Source organism: Callithrix jacchus, chromosome X (genome assembly GCF_049354715.1).
Source record: "Callithrix jacchus isolate 240 chromosome X, calJac240_pri, whole genome shotgun sequence".
In the NCBI taxonomy this organism is placed as follows: Eukaryota; Metazoa; Chordata; class Mammalia; order Primates; family Cebidae; genus Callithrix; species Callithrix jacchus.
The window spans coordinates 101607989-101624319 of NC_133524.1; the positions used below are offsets into that span (position 1 = coordinate 101607989).

Below are 16331 nucleotides of genomic sequence, written 5' to 3' on the forward strand. Positions count from 1 at the left end.
ACCATACTGTCACAGAATAGCAGAATTCAACTAAAATAAGGGTGTAAGTCTTTAATCAGCAGTGGGTGGCTTAGAACTGATCCACTACCACTACTGGGGTGGCCATAGCCTTCTGACAGCGGCCCAGCCACATTCTTTTTGTACATGAAAGCTAACATATTACCAAGAAGAAACGAACCAAAGTCCAGATATTAAGAATTTTGACAGAATCTTGGAGGGCACACAAGCAGCAATATAAATAACTTCTTTTGTGATTGTTGACCTACTCTTGGGTCTCACTGGGAGCTTTCAAAAATAATTTGCAACTAGACTTTTAGCATACCTTTCATTTCAAACCATATACATTTGTTTTCTTTTCCACTTTATATAACTATATTTCAAGGCTTCGTTATCCTGAAAGAGTCTTCTTGGGTGTTTACCTGGAATAATCTTCCATGTAAGGTTGTAATAACAATATGTTCTTTATGGTACTCTGCCTGTATGTTTTTTTTTTTTCTAGAAACTAAATACCACTGGTTTACTTCATGAAGCTTTATTCAAAATGTAGGTTTACATAAAGGAAGACTAATCATTCTTGCTATCAAGACTTGCAACATGTAGCTGAAAAGATGCACAAAATCTCATTTTGTTGGTTCACCTTATTGAATTTATACCTTTTCTTTTTATCTGCCACATTGCAAATGCTCACTTACTAAACTTAAAATTTTTCTCTCTCAAATAATAGCTTCCTGACTAAATTTTATATTTAGTTAAACTGAGTAAAACGATACAATTCTGTGAGACTTTAGGGAATTATTTTGCCCATAAATGGAAAATAAATTGAACATAATTTAAACTTGTTTGCTAATATTCCTTTATTCTTTCCTTCCTCCATCCCTTCTTTCTTCCTTTCCAACTCCCCACTTTCTGCTCCCTCCCTGTTCCCTCTGCTCTCTTTTCCTCCCTCCCTCATGCTAATTTCAAAAGCTAGCACAGAAAACATGACTACATGTACTTAAAACATGTTACCAAATTCAGTCAGTTGAGTCTTATTTGGGGATTGGTTTTATTTAGAGCATTGTAAATTGCCTTACATCAGTTGACACAGTCAATAATGTGCTTGCTGAAGGCAACCAACTGGAGCACACTCAGAATAAAGTACTTAGATAATAAGTGAGTTTGGCTAAATTTATGAAGAATACCTACATAGAAGGGGTTTGTCTAGTCTGAAAAAATGATTGAAAGGGAGAGAAGTAGGTACTCGACAGTTATATTTGTATTTTAAGAGCTGTCATGTTGAAGAGGGATTAAACTCATTCTAAAAAGTCACAAAAAGTAAAGATAGGATGAGTGACAAGAAGCTACAGAATAAAGAGTTCAACTGAATATAAGAACAGACTTCATCATAGTCACTGAAAAAATATCAGTATGCTTCCTATTAATGAAAGAAGGATTTTTTTTTTCAGTCTCAGAGCATTGCTCAGTTTTTCTCAATTAATTTTGCTAACAAAATAAAATTTTTATTCAGGAAACAATAATTTGGGAGCTACCTGTTGAAATTTCACTAAGTGACATCTTTAAAGTACTGTAAAACTTTAAAGGTTAACTTAGCAGTTAAACCAAACTTTTTACTCAGTGAAAATATTGTCCAAAATGGAGGCAAATTATACTTCAGTACAGTTATTTTTAAAAGAAAGGGAAATAAAGATATTTTCAGACAAGGCAGGATATGAAGGAATTTGGCACCTGCAGACCTGTACTAAAAGAAATAAGAATAGGAGTTCTTCAGGCAGTTAGTAAATAAATATTCTCAGGTGGAAGGATAGAAATGCAAAAATAAATGAGCACAAGAAAGGATAAATATGTGTGGAAATATAAATGGGTATCGATTGTTCAATAATAATGCTTATGAAGTTTATGTAGAAAAATTATAGCAATAATAACATAAGGAAAATTAGAAAGGTTAAAGTTTTTAAAATCTTTATATATCTGGGAAATTGTAGACATATTAAATTATAGTAGACTATACGCAAAGAGTTCATGCTATAAACTCTAGGGTAATCATTTAAAAATAATAAATGAATAACTACCAAGTTAAATGTTGAAGGAAAGGGAATAATATTATACCTAAAAAGTGCTAATTTAATCCAAAAGAAAGAGGAACAGAGGAATATAGAAATAATAAAAAAGATAGGAAATATTAATGGTTCATGTAAACCCAAATGTATCGGTGTTTACATTAAAGGTAAGTGGACTATTCCAGTTTAATAATAAAGATTTTCAAATTGGATTTTAAAAAACTACGTAGTGCTTAGTAGGAGATAAAACTTAAATAGGAGGAGACAGAAAGATTTAAAATAAAGGTCCAGAAAAAATATATCATGCAAATATTAACCAAAGGAAAGCTAGTATAGTTATACTAATACCAGACAAAATCAACTTTAAGACAAGATATATTCGTACTAAAGATAAAGGGAAATTTTATAATGATGGAGAAAAAAAGAGGTCAATCCATCAGGAAGAACAAAGAAACAAACAATCCTGAATTTTAATTCATCTGATAACAAAGCTAAACATGTATAAAGCAAAAAGTTATGGAACAAAAGCCACAACTGTACTTTAAAACTTTGACATACCTCTCTTACTAACTGATAAAACAGAAAGTAATTATATAGACCACTAAGTGAACAAATATCAACTTCAACTAATTTGACACATATAGGAAATTATACTGAACAACTACAGAATACATCACCTCTTTTTGTAAATGCATGTGAATATTTACCACAGTTGATCTTATACTGGGCAATAAGGTAAAACTTAATAAATTTCAAAGGGCTAAAATCATAAGCATCTTCTTTAACACAATAAAATTAAGGAAGAAAACCAAATGTTTGGAAATTAAGCAAAACATTATAAAATAAAACACTAATCAAATAAAAAGTCATAAAAGAAATACAAAAACTTTAAAAACTGAATTAAGAAATAAAATATGAATCTTACCAATAAAGATCTTACCAATAAAGATTCATATTTTATTGAAAGAGAGAAAGGTAAATTCTAAAGAAATCAGGTCAAAGATTTGAAAAGACACTTTATGAAACAAGACTTCAAATAACTAATAAGCATATGAAAAGATGTTCAATACTATTCATTGGGAAAATGCAAATTAAGGCCACAGTAAACCACTATACGCACACCAGAATAGATAAAATTTAAAAGACTTGTAACACCAAGTACAGTTGACCTTTGAATGGCACAGGTTTGAACTGTATGGGTCCACTTGTATGTGGATTTGTTTCAACTAAAGTTGGATCAAAAATACAGTATTCATGGCTATGAACACTTTACATACTAAAGCCAACTTTTCATACACACTGGTTCTGCAGAGCCAACTGCAAGATTTGAGCCTATGCAGATTTTGGTATATGCAGGGTGTCCTGGAAACAATCCCCTATGTATAATGAGGGACAACTATATTGGCACTGTTAAATAGCTAGACCTCTCATATACTGCTAGTGGAAATGTAAATTGGCATTGCTGTTTTCGAAAACTTTCAAAAATTTTGAATGCCACTCACATGTATATCCAGAAGGTTTACTCCTAGTCAAGAGAAGCCTATACATGCACCAAAAGTCAGAATCAGAAATACCCATAGGATCTTTGTTCATAACAGTCATAACTTGGTTCAGCAAATAATAAACTATAGTATATTAATCCAATGGAGTTCTATACAGCAATGAAAAAATAACTTACATACAACTACATAGGTCAGTCTGACAGGGACAAAATACATTTTAAAAGCAAGACACAGAAGAGTGCATTTTGTATGATTATATTTACATGATGTTTGAAACAGACAATCTTTGGTGATGGAAGTTAGGACAGTAGTTACCTTAGGGGAATACTGACAGGAAAGGAGCACAATGGAGCCCTGGGGAATGCTGGTAATATTCTACATTGTCTTCTGGGTGGTAGTTATATGCATTAATATCTATACCTATTTATCCATCCATTTATCTCTGAGCTGTACTCTTAAGATTTGAGTGCTTTTACAAATACATATTCAATGAGAAAGAAAGCTTTAAAAAATCTCACCAACACTCAAACAATAAAAGGAAGGGAGAGAAGTTCAGACAGAACAATGCAAAGACAGAAAAGAAATGAGAACGTTTGTCTGGATATATATATTTACATTGCTATAATAAATGCTTTCTAATGCAAAAATAAAGTTCAGCAGACTGTTACTTATAAAAACAGAATAAAAAAATGCCTTTGAGTGAACAGGGAATTTGGGGATTTTAGTTATGAACAGAATCAAGCTTCACATTTTAAAGTGATATAATTGAAAACATGATATATCCGTAATATCAGAAAATAATGTCCTGTGTTTTTTGTAGCCTTCAATGTATGATAATCTTTGCTTCTTTTCTAATAAACTCTTTCTGTTTTAAGGTAGTGATATAAATAACTATTTTCCCCATCTGGGCCTATATCACCCTGTTTCTCCGTTCTGATCTTTCTCTTTCTCTAATAACCTTTCAGTCTGTATTGGTAAACCAGATTCTCTCATCTAACATCTCGAGTTGTGAGAGTGATAAAAATCTTCTCTAAACCATATATAGAGGTTTATTCCCTCTTTATGTTGAATGCCCTGGAATTGTCAGCGAGAGTGTAAAAGTCTGCAATGCTTTTGAAGTAAGTCACAGAAAATAACAATGTGTCAACTGTGTTATACTGGAATATTGAAATGGCAATAAAAGAGAATGAGATTGACACCTTTTTATTTTTATTTCCTTTGGGGTCTAAAGTGTTCTTTGCTAGTATTATTATATAGGAGAGGGTGAGAATGCCTGATGAGGCAAAACACGAAACTGCCCATGATAAAAATAAGTAGTTGTTTTCCTAGTTTATTGAAAGTGAAAGAAGAGTCTGAAAGGCTCAAAGTCTCTCACATTCAGATGTCAGAGAAAACAATTCCTCCTTAGGTTTCTGATGTTATAATACTAAAAAAGAGCAAACTAATTCTTTGTTAAAGAAGATTCCTTAGGTCAAATGTGGTCCTGGGTACAAATGAAACTAGGAATGTTTCTATTTGATTTTTATCCACAGATTTGATCTAAAAAAATATACTGGGGAAGCTCCCAAATTGATTGTGGGTTCTAAAGGGAGGGCTTTGTCAAAATCAAGTCACTAACAGGCAGGAATGAATTTCTTCTCCAGACGGACCAGGCAAAAGCAACCCCTGCCCTAATTCCCAAACCTAGAATGGGTTATTTCATTGCTCCTGGTAGTCTAACCATATTTTCAAGATAAAGTGGGCGGATCATGAGGTCAGGAGGTTGAGACCATTCTGGCCATGGTGAAACCCTGTCTCTACTAAAATACAAAAAATTAGCCGGGCGTGATGGCGCATGCCTGTAGTCCCAGCTACTCAGGGGGCTGAGGTAGGGGAATCGCTTGAATCGGGAGACAGAGGTTGCAGTGAGCTGATTTCATGCCACTGCACTCCAGCCTGGCAAAAGAGCAAGATTCCATCTCAAAAAAAAAAAAAAAAAAAGAAAGAGAAGAAAAAAGAATTTAAATACCAGGGTTTATAAAGGGTGTGCCTAGCTGAGGTGAGTCATCAGCTGAAAAGTGCTTGAATGGAAAACTGGCTTGAAATGTTGCCTGGAAACAATTAATAGAAACCTTGATATTGAGAGTTTCAGACGGAATTCTATGCAAGATGAAGCCAGAAGAGACAATACACATACGGCTCTTTAGAAAGTCTCTTTTCTTTCTATAATCAGTGCTGATCTACAGTAGTGGTGACTTGACTTCTGATTTTACTTTACCAGATATACTAGTTACTGCCCTAGGTAATAATACCAGATAAGATTTTAGGATTCCAAAAAAAATGTATGTAACATTTGTTAAAAGTCCAATAATTGGGAAATTAGTAAGTTAGGCATTAACTATAAAATTTTCCATAGTCATTGCTACCAGTGTTTCTCCACTGAATGTTTGCAATTATCTAACACATGCTAACTCGGCTAATATTTTACCTTTTATTTATGGTTAGCCACCTTAGGAGAATACAACATGTTCTTAATTAAATGAGGGTTCCAGTTTTGGTTTCCTATTATAGTAACCTTGGCTCTGTCTCATGACCAGAGATCACACCCTAGCCACATACATATAAAGGTCATAAGGGGAACTGAAAGACTATGTGTCTGCTTTATGTATACTCATTCATCAACAAATGATCATGTACTTGCCATAACCATGGCATGTTAATTGGAAAAAAACCAAAAAAGTGGAGAAGTAGCTGAAAAACTATATTCTGGTTATGATGGACCAATAGGTTGATATTAACACATTATATTTAATACATTTGTTTAACATTTGGAGAGGTGCAGAGCAAAGGGAGTTTGCATCTGTTCCATGCCTTAGCATGGACTTCCATAACCTATGGTCTTAACTTCTGTTGCTAACTTAGTTATCAGTGTTCAAAATATATGAAAGAGACCTTGTTTGTTGATACCTCGGGAATCATCAGATTGTGGATTCTGACTAGTAATTCTCAATATGGACTAAAATTAATAGAGGACAAAATGGAGTAATGTTAACAAAGGCAAAATCTTAGTTGAGTATCCTGTTGTGTTAGAAATCCCATTGGACCATGGTCTGGAAACCTGTATATTATTCTTGATAGGTATTAATTTTTATTGCTTCTGAAATTTATTTTTAAAGTCATGATGCCCTTTGAACAAGATAGCCTAGGGAGTTTTTCTGTTGTCTCTAAGCCACCTCCACAAAACTTTAGGGATTTAATGAATATGGTTTGGAAACAACCAAACTACTGGAAAGAAGCTAAATGGCCATCCATAGGAAAATGGATAGATGATGATCTGTTCATAAGAGGAAGAACATTAAGAGATTAAAATGAATTAACTAGATATATGTATGTAACATGAATAAATTTCAAATATGACATTTAATGAAAAAATAAGTTACAAAAGGATACACATTGTAGGATACTACAATAGACAACTTTTACGCTACACTTCAGATCCCCTTGGCCTCACAAGTCTCTGGGGACTCTTGGGCACTTTTTATTTTATATTTTTAGATGGCACTTCTCTCTTATCATCCTGATTGGAGTGCAATGGTGCAATCTCAGCTCACTGCAACCTCCGCCTCTTGGGTTCAAGTGATTCTCCTGTTGCGGCCTCCCAAGTTGCTGGGATTACAGGCATGTGCCACCACATCCAGCTAATTTTGTATTTTTAGTAGAGATGGGGTTTCACCATGTTAGTCAGGCTGGTCTCAAACTCCTGAACTCTGATGATTCACCTGCCTCAGTCTCCCAAAATGCTGGGATTACAGGCGTGGGCCACCCATGCCTGACCATTTTTTTTGTGTGTATTTTTAGTAGAGATGGGGTTTCATCATGTTAGCCAGGCTGGTCTCGAACTCCTGACCTCAAGCAATCCACCTGCCTTGGCCTCCCAAACTGCTGAGACTACAGGTGTGAGCCACCATGCCCAGCCCAGGCACTTTTTCTGGCCAAGCCAATTTTGTAGGGACTAATTCTGTTTGAGCTCAGACTGCCTTTACCAGGTTAAGGTAAAGCTTCATGTCTGTTCTGTGTCACTTGTATGTCCTGCACTGAGGCCTCTCTATTGCCAATGAAGCATAAGAGGCCATTGAACTGGCTCAGCACCCTTGTCTACACAACTTAGAAGTGTGAGGGAAGTAATGCTCCATGGAGAGACTCTGACCAATGGAGACTATGGCTGGCAGATTTCTTCTCCTTCTCTTACACAGTATTTACTTTACTCAGTTATAGGAGTAAATACAGTCTCAAATTAAATGGTCCCTAGAAAGCAAGCAGTCAACTGTGCTTGATACCAAGCAATGTCCAGCTCAGGATCACACTCTTCTGTTAACACCTCTTTTTCCCCTGGTTTACCTTTTCTTTCTCCTACTTCTACAACACTGGGATTACACTACCAAATAGTAGTAGCAACAAGTAAAATTTTGCCTCAGGCTGTGCTTTTAAAGGATACCAGATGATATAGTTTGGATAATGTCCACTCTAATAAATCTCCTGTTGAATTATAATCTCCAGTGTTAGAGGTGGAGCCTGGTGGGAAGTGATCAGGTCATAGGGGCAGATCCTATATCATTTGGTGCTGTCGTTGTGATAGTGAGTGAGTTATTGTGGGATATGATTATTTAAAAGTGTGTGGCAACTCTCCTCTACTCTTTTGCTCCCACTTTTGCCATGTGATGTTCCTGCTCCTGCTTGGCCTTCCACCACGAGTAAGGCTCCCAAAGGTATCTGTAGATGCCGAGCAGATGCCAGTGCCATGCTTGTACACCCTGCAGAACCATGAGCCAATTAAAGCTGTTTTCTTTATGAATTACCCAGTCTCAGGTATTCCTTTATAGCAATGTAAGAATAGCCTAACACACTAGATTAAGACAGAGATCATTTACATACCTTTTAAAAACACCGAAAAAGGAGAGATTAAAGATGGCTGACTAGATACAGCTGGGAGGTGACTTTTCTGTGGAGAATAACCAAAATATTGAGTAAACCTGCATACTCTGAACAGATATTTTGAGAGAAAACACTGAAATTCAATGGAGAGGTGACAGAAGACAGCCTGGTTGAAGATGGATGAAGTGGGGCTGCCTGCTTGTTATTGTCAGATACCAGGACTGGCCCCCAGACCAGTGCCAGTCCCAAGGAAGGGTTGAGTGATGAAACCTCAGGATACCATATTCCCACTGTGGATCTCTGAGATCCTAGCTACAGGAATTCCCCAGACTCCTGCAGACCTTTGGACTAGCAAAGGGAGCTGCCTGAAGATAATATAGATGCATTGCTTGAACGCTGGTAGAGCCCAAAAGTCTTCAGTGTGCTAGGCAGCAACAGCAAAAGGTGACTCTGAGCTTCCTCATCCACACCCCAAAGCTTTGCATCCTGCACTAAGTTGATATAGCTCCTGTTGTCTGCTACGCCTGGAGGAAGCAGGGCCAGGGAATGCTCACATGCCCAAGACTCGTCCCACTGCCATTGTCATAGGGCTCAGATGCAGCCAAAGCATGAAATCCCACACCTGCTAAACCCTCCTAAGACTGCCTCCCTGGCCATTCCCACAGGAGAAGGGCCTACAGCATAGCCTCCACTGTCCTGCTGAGATGTTTTGTTGATGGCTTGGGTGCAGTTCATCCTCTCTCACAGCTGGTCCTTGACCTTGCGGGGGCCAATGGACAAATCTGCTGTCCTGTGTTCCAGTTTCTCAGGACTTGAGCACACCACCCAGGTGGATGAAAAGGAGATTCATGGCCTGATCTCGAGCAGGGGAGGAGCCCTCACTGTCAGAATAAGAGAAGAACACAGCTTGGGTTCATATAATGACATGGGAACTCCCTTCAGGAGACCAGGAAGGGTATGGCCTGATAGCCATGGTTTCTGCCTCAGGGAGTATCATGAACGCCTGGAATGGCTTGGCAATCCAGGTACAGATGGCCTGGGACTAGCCTAGTCAGTTGGGCCTGTTGCCACTGTTGAACGCTGGAGGGAGACCTCCCAAGTCAAGGGTGCAGGAGCTGGGTGGGGTTCCATGGCTGCCTGCTGTGCTGATAATCCCTGGCACCCTTCTTACCCTGAGCATGCTCTGTGGCACAGGAGAGGCACCTCCACCCCTCACTGGAGGGTTGTCCCAGCAGCCTAAGAGCAGCTCCTAGACACCTGTGAAGGTAAGTGTTTAGAACCACCACCAAGAGCCTGGCTTGCCCAACCCAGCCCTGCTCATCTTGGCCCCCTCCAGCCACCTTGGTGGCAGAGTGTGGGGCAGAACCCCTGGAAGCCCATACCCTGCCCATTTCCAGGGACACCCTATTACTTCCCCCATCAACAAAGGCCAAATAAAAAGTTCACTGCCATCACCGCAACTGCTTTCCTCCGCAATCGCCACCTACTGGCTGGGACATTAAACTGCACGGCCTATCGCAACTTCTGGTATCATTGTACAGTGCTCACCTGACTCTTGCCCGCCATTGCCACCTACTGGCCAGTATAGTGAACTACGTAATCTAATGTAATTACTACTGAAAGAAGCACACAGGGCTGGGAAATGAGATAATCTTCCCAAGGCATTCACCTCTATGGGTGTGGCACAGCACAACACTACAACAACCTGCAAACAACTAGCATCTTAGAAAACGACTACAATAAGGCTATCTATCATCAAGGAATTAATACAGAGTGTTGGTGCCCTAAAAGCACAAAGAAGTGAAGCCAAAGGACTCTACCCAACATACACAACAGTAACACCCTCAAAGGGAGAAGAAAAAAAATCCCACTGAAATGAAAGTAAGTTCAAAAATAAGAGGTGATGGCTTCTACACATGAGAAGAGACCAGTACAAGAATTCCAGCAACATGAAAAAACATAATGTGTTGACACTCCTAAAGGACCACACTAGCTATCAAGCAATGGATCCTAACCAAAATGAAAACTTGAAATATCAAATAAAGAATTCAAGGTATAGATTATAAGGAAGCTCAGTGACATACAAGGGAAAATTGACAACCAACACAAAGAAATCAGAAAAATAATTGAGGAGATAAAAGATTAGATACATATATTTTAAGAAAACAAACAGAACTTCTGAAAATAAAAAAAAAATCATTTAAATTTTAAAACACAGCCGAAGGCTTTAACAACCAAGCAGAAAAAATAATTTCAATCTTGAAGCCCAGTCTTTTGAATTAACCCAGTCATAAACAAAGGAAAAAATTTAAATGAACAAAGCCTTTGAGAAAGGTACAATTATGTAAAGTGACCAAACCTACAACTTACAGGCATTTCTGAGGTAGAAGAATAAAATAAGAAACTTGGAAGACATATTTTAGGAAATAATTCAGGAAAAGTCCCCTAATCTTCCTAGAGATGCAAACACCTATATTTAAGAAATTCATAGAACACCTGACAGATTACTATACAAGAGAAACATTACTAAGGCATATAGTCAACAGACTGTGCAACATCAATGTGAAAGAACAAATCTTAAAAGCAGCTAAAGTGAAACATCAAATCACCTATAAAATAAATACCGTCAGACTAACAGTGAACTTATCAGCAGAAACCTTACAAGCCAGAAGAGATCAGGTGCCTATTATTAGCCTCCTTAAAAGAAAAATATGCCAGCCAAGAATTTTAAATCCTGCCAAACTAAGCTTTATAAAGGAAGGAGAAAAAAGTGTTTTCCAGACAACCAAATGCTAAGGGAATTTGTCACCACTAGACTGGTCCTACAAGAAATACTCAAAGGAGTGATAAACATGGAAACAAAAGGATGATACCATCATAAAAGCACATGTAAGTAGAAAGCTCACAGATCCTATAAAGCAGTTACACAATTGAGACTTAAGGTAACTAGGAAACAAAACCTTGATAGGAGCAAAACTTCACATGTCAATATTAATCTTGAACATAAATGGTCTAAATCTATCAATTAAAAATATAGACAGGGAAGTTGGATTAAAAAAATAAAAACTGAGACTCTGATGGAGTTGCTTATCATCTTAAGGAGATTTTGGGCTGAGACAGTGGGGTCTTCTAAATATACAACCATGTCATCTGCAAATAGAGACAATTTGACTTCCTCTTTTCCTAATTGAATACCCTTTACTTCTATTTCTTGCCTGATTGCTCTGGCTAAACTTCCAATACTATGTTGAATAGGAGTGGTGAGAGAGGGCATCCTTGTCTGGTGCCAATTTTCAAAGGGAATGCTTCCAGTTTTTGCCCATTAAGTATATTGGCTGTGGGTTTGTCATAAATAGCTTTTATTATTTTGAGATACTTTCGTAGTTTATTGAGAGTTCTTAGCATAAAGGTCTGTTGAATTTTGTTGAAGGCCTTCTCTGCATCTATTGAGATAATCATGTGTTTTTTGTCTTTGGTTCTATTTATGTGATGGATTATGTTTATTGATTTGCATATCTTAAAGCAGCCTTGCATCCCTGGATGAAGCCTACCTGATCATGATGGATACGCTTTTTGATCTGCTGTTGCATTTGGTTTGCCAGTATTTTATTGAAGATTTTTACATCGATGTTCATCATGTATATTGGCTTGAAATTTTCTTTTTTAGTTGTGTCTCTCCCAGGTTTGGTATCAGGATGATGTTGGTCTCATGAAATGAGTTAGGGAGGATTCCCTCTTTTTGTATTGTTTGGAATAGTTTCAGAAGGACTGGTACCAACTCCTCCAATTGTACGTCTGGTAGAATTTGGCTGGGAACCTGTCTGGGCCTGGACTCTTATTGGTTGGTAGGCTATTAATTGCTGTCTCAACTTCAGACCTTGTCATTGGTCTATTCAGGGATTCATTATCTTCCTGGCTTAGTCTTGAGAGGCTGTAAGTGTCCAGAAAGTTATCCATTTCTTCTAGATTTACTGGTTTATATGCACAGAGTTGTTTGTAGTAATCTCTGATGGTAGTTTGTATTTCTATGGAATTGGTGGTGATATCCCCTTTATCATTTTTTATTGCATCTATTAGATTCTTTCCTCATTTTATTAGTTTGGTTAGATAAATGTGCAAAAATCACAAGCATTCCTATACACAAATAACAGACAAACGAGCCAAATCATGAGCGAACTCCCATTCACAATTGCTACAAAGAGAATAAAATACCTAGGAATACAATTACAAAAGGATGTGAAGGACCTCTTCAAGGAGAACTACAAACCACTGCTCAAGGAAATAAGAGACAACACAAACAGATGAAAAAACATTCCATGCTCATGGTTAGGAAGAATCAATATCATGAAAATGGCCATAGTGCCCAAAGTAATTTATAAATTCAATGCTATCCCCATCAAGCTACCATTGACCTTCTTCACAGAACTGGAAAAAAACACCTTAAACTTCATATGGAACCAAAAAAGAGCCTGCATAGCCAAGACAATCCTAAGCAAAAAGACCAAAGCTGGAGACAATCATGCTACCTGACTTCAAACTATACAAGGCTACGGTAATCAAAACAGCATAGTACTGTTACCAAAACAGAGATATAAGCCAATGGAACAGAACAGATGCCTCGGAAGTAATGCCACAAATCTACAACCATCTGATCTTTGACAAACCTGACAAAAACAAGCAGTGGAGAAAGGATTCCCTGATTAATAAATGGTGTTGGGAAACTAGCTAGCCATGTGCAGAAAGCTGAAACTGGACCTTTCCTTACATCTTATACAAAAATTACCTCCAGATGGATTAAAGATTTAAACATAAGACTTAACACCATAAAAACTCTAGCAGAAAACCTAGGCAAGACCATTCAGGGCATAGGCATAGGCAACAACTTCATGACTAAAACACCAAAAGCAATGGCAGCAATGACCAAAATAGACAAATGGGATCTACTTAAACTCCAGAGCTTCTGCACAGCAAAAAAAAAAAAAAAAAAAAAAAAAATCATCATTAGAGTGAACTGGCAAGCACCAGAATGGGAAAAAAATTTGCAATCTACCCATCTGACAAAGGGCTAATATCCAGAATCTACAAAGAACTAAAACAAATTTACAAGAAAAACGCAAACAACCCCATGAAAAAGTGGGCAAAAGATATGAACACACACTTCTCAAAAGAAGACATATATGAGGCTAACAAACATATGAAAAAATGCTCATCATCAGTGGTCATTAGAGAAACAAAAATCAAAACTACATTGAGAGACCATCTCACACCAGTTAGAATGGTGATCATTAAAAAATCTGGAGACAACATATGCTGGAGAGGATGTGGAGAAACAGGAACACTTCTATACTGCTGGTGGGAGTATAAATTAGTTCAGCCATTGTGGATGACAGTGTGGCAATTCCTCAAGGACCTATAAATAGAAATAACATTTGACCCAGCAATCTTATTACTGGGTATATATCCAAAGGATTATAAATCATTCTATTATAAAGACATATGTACACGTATGTTCATTGCGGCACTGTTTACAACAGCAAAGACTTAGAATCAACCCAAATGCCTATCAATGATAGAGTGGATAAAGAAAATGTGGCATGTATGGACCACGGAATACTATGAAGCCATAAAAAAGGATGAGTTCATGTCTTTTGCAGGGACATGGATGAATCTGGAAACCATCATTGTCAGCAAACTGACACAAGAACAGAAAACCAAACACTGCATATTCTCACTCATAAGTGGGTATTGAACAATGAGAACATGTGGATACAGGGAGTAGAACATCACCACTGGGGTCTGTTGGGGGATGGGGGACTGTGGGTGATGCAGAGGGTGGTGGGATTTGGGAGAGATAACATTAGGAGAAATACCTAATGTAGGTGATGGGGCGATGGATGTAGCAAACCACCATGGCATGTGAATACCTGTGTAACAAACCTGCATGATCTGCACATGTACCCCAGAACTTAAAGTATAATTTTTTAAAAAATGAAAAAAACAAGACCCAACCACCTGCTACCTATAAGAGACCCACCAAATGTCTAAAGACACCTACATGGTCAAAGTAAAGGGGTGGAAAAAGTTACTCAAATGGAAAACAAATGCGTGAAGGAGTAGCCATTCTTATATCTGATTAAAAAGCACTTTAACAATAGTTTAAACAATGACAAAGAAGGGCATTAAATAATGATAAAGAGTTCAATGCAGCAAGAATACGTAAGTATTGTAAAAACATGTGCACCCAACACTGGGGTATCCAGACTCATAAAATGAATACTACCAGACCAAAGAAAAGATACTACAACAATGCTATAATAGTGGGAGACTTCAACATTCCAGTGACAACACTAGACAAGTCATCAAGGTAGTTGGTTTTCTACCTTGATGACCTATCCAGTGTTGTCAGAAAAGTCAACAATGAAACTGAACTTAAGGGGGATTCTTGACCAAATGGACCTAACAGACGTTTACAGAACATTCTACCCAACAGCTGTTCACAGGTGAACATTCTTACCTGTGTATGAAACACTCTCAAAAACTGACCATTTTCTTGGCCATAAAGGAAGTTTCAATAAATAAAAAAAAAAATGAAACTACATCAAGTATCTTCTTTGACCACAGTAAAATAAAATCAGAAATTATTAGCAAGCATAACTCTCAAAGCTACACAAGTATATGGAAACTAAATAACTTGCTCCTGAGTAACTTTTGAGTAAACAACAAATTAAGGGAGAAATAAAAAAATTGGAGGAAATGAATAAAAATTGAAAAAACATACCAAAAACTCTGGAATACAACAAAGACAATGCTAAGAGGAAAGTTTATAGCATTAAATGCCTGTGTCCAAAAGATAGATCTCAAATTAAGAACCTGATGTCACACCTCAAGGAAATAGAAAAGCAGGAACAAACCAAACCCAAAGCCGGCAGAAGAAAACGACATCAGAGCAGAACTAAATGAGATTGAGACCAATTAAATGACACAAGGAATCAACAAAATTAGAAGTTGTTTTTTTAAGAGGACAATCAAAATTAATCCACCACTAGCTGGTGTAACCAAGAAATAGAGAAGATTCAAATAAGCACATCAGAAATGATAAAGGTGACATTAAACATCAAAGGTGTAGTTGTCATATCACAGAACTACAAGGAATCATCAGATTACTATGAATATCTCTATGTACAAACTAGAAAACCTAGAGGAAATGGATACATTTCTGGAAAAAGGACAACCCTCCAAGAATGACCATTGAGAAATAAAAATCCTAAACATACCAATGAGTAATGAAATTGAATCAGTAATAAAATGTCTTCCACCAAAAAAGCCCAGGATCAGATATAATCACAGCCAAATTCTACCAAATGTATGCATAAGAGTTGCTACCATGTGTAATGAAACTATTCCAAAAAAATTAAAGAGGGACTATTTCCCAACTCACTCTATGAAGCCAGAATCATTCTAATACCAAAACCTGGCAGAGACACCCACAAAAAAACAACTTCAGGCCAATAACCTTGATGAACATTGATGCAGAAATCCTTAATGAAATACCAGCAAACCAAATCCAGTAACACATCAAAAAAGCTAATTCATCACAATCAAGTAGGCTTTATTTCTGGGATGCAAAGTTGGTTTAACATATGAAATCAATAAATGTGATTCATCACATAAACAGAACTAAAGACAAAAATCACATGATTATCTGAATAGATTCAAAAAAGTCTTTTAATATAATTCGACATCCCTTCATGTTAAAAAACTCAATAAACTAGTATTGAAGGAACATACCTTAACATAACAGTAACCTATGACAAACCCATAGCCAACATCCTACTGAATGGGCAGAAGCTGGAAACATTCC

At 37.1% G+C, this 16331-nt stretch overlaps 1 protein-coding gene across 1 annotated transcript in view; it reads left to right on the plus strand.

The window, feature by feature from the left end:
- The window catches only part of IL1RAPL2 (interleukin 1 receptor accessory protein like 2), a 1167415-nt gene that overhangs the window by 309114 nt on the left and 841970 nt on the right, over positions 1-16331 (plus strand). The window lies entirely within an intron of this gene.